The sequence below is a fragment of the Octopus sinensis genome, linkage group LG7 (genome assembly GCF_006345805.1).
Source record: "Octopus sinensis linkage group LG7, ASM634580v1, whole genome shotgun sequence".
In the NCBI taxonomy this organism is placed as follows: domain Eukaryota; kingdom Metazoa; phylum Mollusca; class Cephalopoda; order Octopoda; family Octopodidae; genus Octopus; species Octopus sinensis.
Window position 1 is genome coordinate 104,538,797 of NC_043003.1, and position 4,353 is coordinate 104,543,149.

A 4,353-nucleotide genomic window follows, 5' to 3' on the forward strand; every position below is an offset into this window, starting at 1 on the left:
CAGTGCGCAAATGGTACTTAATTTATCGACCCCTGAAAGGATGAAGGCAAAGTTGTCCTCGGCGGAATTTGAACTCAGAACGTAGCGGCAGACACAATACAGCTACATATTTCGCCCGGTGTGCTAAGTGGAACTACAACACCAAACACGCACACACACACACACACACAGAGTATTACAGATCCATTCCAGCTGATTTTTTTTTAACTAATCAGTTTGCAGGTATTGCCACTTATTGGGTGAATGTATGCTGGAGAGATGGGGGGGGGGGGGGATGGGCTGGATTGTCAATCTTAAAATCATACAATGTATACAGGTGTATATGAGTAGCAAAACTTGAACTGTCACGGTGATGATGGGAAGACTAGGGGTGGAAGCTCTAAAATTTATGTTCTTGGTGCGGTCAGCCAGTATCCAAGCACACATTTCCTTTCATGTGGACAGGATCAAAAGTTTGCTTTTACAGTTCAGGTAGGTGTCCTGGTGAAAATGGTTCTTTAGTACAATTCTTTTCTCCATCAAGCATAGCCTGCTATCGAGGTAAGGCTTGCACTTCTCCAGTTGGTGCTGTAATTCATGGCACTTTCTTTCAATAACTATATATATATATATATATATATATATATATAAATAAAAATAAAAATAAATCATCGTTAATGTCCGCTTTCCATGCTAGCATGGGTTGGACGATTTTGACTGAGGGCTGGCGAACCAGATGGCTGCACCAGGCTCCAATCTTGATCTGACAGAGTTTCTATACCTGGATGTCCTTCCTAACACCAACCAGACCGAGAGTGTAGCTTTTTATGTGCCACCAGCACAGGGGCCAGTCAGGCGGTACTGGCAAGGACCTCGCTCGAATCTTTTAACACCTGCCACCAGCACTGGTGCCAGTGATGCGATGTTGGTAACGATCACGCTCGAATGGTGCTCTTTTATGAAGCCAGTTGGCGGCTCTGGCAACGACTACGCTTGGGTGGTGCTCTTGGCACCCTACTAGCACAGGCACAAGTGCCAGTAAGGTGTCGTATGGTGCCCTTTTATGTGCCACTGGCACGGAAACAGGTTAAATATACACACACACCTAGCTAGGGCTATGACATTTCACCTCTCCTGATATTAAAGGAGGACTTATTAAATCATTGTCATGCCTACATATTTCTGCATGTCCATTTGCCTGCTGGGATCTTTTGACATCTCCCTTACATATGTCTCATGTTGCATTGGCTGTTAAGTGGACATGCAGTGTTGCATCTGCATAAAATCCTGTCTCAGGTAGTCTTACCAACTTAAATTTTCTTTGTATTCAGTGCACCACTAAAAACTGTAAAGGTGTGTCTATTAACCCTTTAGCATTTAAACCGGCTAAACATATTCTGCCTATTGTATGCTCAAACTGGCCAGATCTGGTCTCTCACACCAACCCTACAATATCGTTTTAAAAATTAACAGCTACCTCATCGAAATCTCATAGCACCAAGATAATGCCTGATTAGTTTAAGGCAATGTGGATAAAAAAGGATTAATTTAGGCAGAACAATGTGAACACTATAGGGTTAAATGTTTTTCTGAATTTGTGGGTTTGGGAAAAGTGTTTATCAACTAAGCTAAGAAAGATCTTACCTACACAAGTTTTTACACTTAGTGAGAAGTAGGGTATGAATCAAAACTTTCTGGTGGCATTTTCTCTTGGTGGTGTTAAAACATTATCTTCAATTTTTTTCAGCTCTTACATTATTTTTTCATTATTTTACTTTAGCATTGAAATTTCCAATGATTTTTGAGTATAGGTATAAATTTGGTAAATGATTACCATTCCATCAATCATATTGAGATGTTCATAATTCTGAGAAACAAATGTAGAATATTATGCAGTTTGTATATTCTTTCTCTACTCTCAATACCATTCCTTGTCTTTTAGTGTTTTAATGAAATTTATTCTACAAGAAAGGATAATAATGTAGAATAAGTTCACTTTCTTCTTTAAATATAGTTCCAAATAGATGAGACCAGATGTAGAGATGTCTCCTTGTCACATGATCTGAAACAGGTTAGGTACAAAGCCCCTATTTTCCCTAGTTGCAATCTACACCTTGAATGTGTACCCTAACATCTGAAAAATGCAGTAGTCTGTATTAGAGATACTAAGAGTCAATGTAGAAACACTTCTTAAAACAAGTTCTTCACCATTATCCATACACATTTATGTATTCATATACACATCACGAACAACGTAATAATGAGACACTGAAATAATTTCGTTATGGTAATAAGGCCACTGAATAACTATATATATTTCTTTACTACCCACAAGGGGCTAAACAAGGACAGACAAACAGATTAAGTCGATTACATTGACCCCAGTGCGTAACTGGTACTTAATTTATCAACTCCAAAAGGATGAAAGGCAAAGTCGACCTCGGCGGAATTTGAACCCAGAACATAACGGCAGACGAAATACGGCTACGCATTTCGCCCGGCGTGCTAACGGTTTTGCCAGCTCGCCACTGAATAACTATATAGCATCGGTATTCTGCTGGGACTTCTCAAACCCCAGACTGTCTGCTAGACAGAGGAGAGGAAGACTTCTCAGATATGTGAACAGTGAAAGGTTGAGTATTTGACTGAAGCAAGTGGACAGGGCCAATGAAACTCCAGAGAGAACTGAGTAGCAGCAGCAGCTAACATAAATTTTACTGTTTTGGAAGGTTAAAGTTAATTCCAAACAAGATGAAATTGCTATCAGGACCCATCTGCTGCCACACAGATGCTCTTCTGAAGAGGATGATGTGTTCAACCACTTCACAGTATACAACGTCCTAGTCCCCAGCATTCTTTTTATCAGTTTTACTATTTCTGAAATACTTTCTTGTATTGTCTACAACTAAATATTACTCTTTTACTTGTTTCAGTCATTTGACTGCAGCCATGCTGGAGCACCGCCTTTAGTCGAGCAAATCGACCCCAGGACTTATTCTTTGTAAGCCTAGTACTTATTCTATCGGTCTCTTTTTGCTGAACCGCTAAGTGACGGGGACGTAAACACACCAGCATCGGTTGTCAAGCAATGCTAGGGGGACAAACACAGACACACACACATACATACATATATATATACATATATACGGCAGGCTTCTTTCAGTTTCCGTCTACCAAATCCACTCACAGGGCATTGGTCGGCCCGGGGCTATAGCAGAAGACACTTGCCCAAGATGCCACGCAGTGGGACTGAACCCGGAACCGTGTGGTTGGTTAGCAAGCTACTTACCACACAGCCACTCCTGCACCTATTACTGATATTTGTGATCTGTTAGGGAAAACCTGCACCTCTCATGAGACACTTGTTTCTTTTTCTGGCAGAGCTACAAGATCTCTCTCTCTTTTTTTCTCTCAACATCTGCAGCTTCAGAGGTCAATCTTTTCTTATAATCTCTGTAATGTCCATGGCCATAGTCATTCTTAGCTTTCTCAAAACCAAATCAAGGATCAGTTTCTGTCATGGTTAGGCTTCCCATGTCATGCTCTCTGCCAATATCAGCTGACAATTTCTTGTCTTTGACTATCCAGTCTTTTCATGTTTGCCCACTCATAAGGTTGATTGTAACGACTCCACAAGTAACTTTAGGTTTAACATCCCTGGTCTCATCATCATCATCATCGTTTAACGTCCGTTCTCCATGCTAGCATGGTTTGGACGGTTCGACCGGGGATCTGGGAAGCCAGAAGGCTGCACCAGGCTCCAGTCTGATCTGGCAGTGTTTCTACAGCTGGATGCCCTTCCTAATGTCAACCACTCCGTGAGTGTAGTGGGTGCTTTTTACGTGCCACCTGCACAGGTGCCAGGCGAGGCTGGCAACGGCCATGATCGGATTGGTGCATTTTATGTGCCACCGGCACGGAAGCCAATCAAGGCGGTGCTGGCATCGGCCACGATTCGGATGGTCTTGATATTTAAGGGTGGAAAATGTGTTGTTAGGCAACAGATGTAGTCAGCCTCTTTATCTGATCTAGCTTACTGTTTGATTTTCAATTTGCGAAATGTGCTGCGGGGAAGTGTAAAGATCAAAGTAATTCAAAAATTCTAAGAGTTTCCCCAGTTTTTGGACGCCAGAGGTAGGTACAAATTATGTAATAGACATTTATAAGTAGTTAAGAGGGTCACCAAGTAACAGAGTGGGCAGAAACCTGTATTTAGCTATGTACTAATTATGTTTGATGATGTACTGTTATATCTTGAGCTACAATTTAATTTGCATTCTATGCAACAACAAATTCATTAGATTCATAACTTCTGTTGTGTGTTTAAAGAAACAATGTGTAACAAAACCTTATGAAAAAACAGCATTTGTTTCC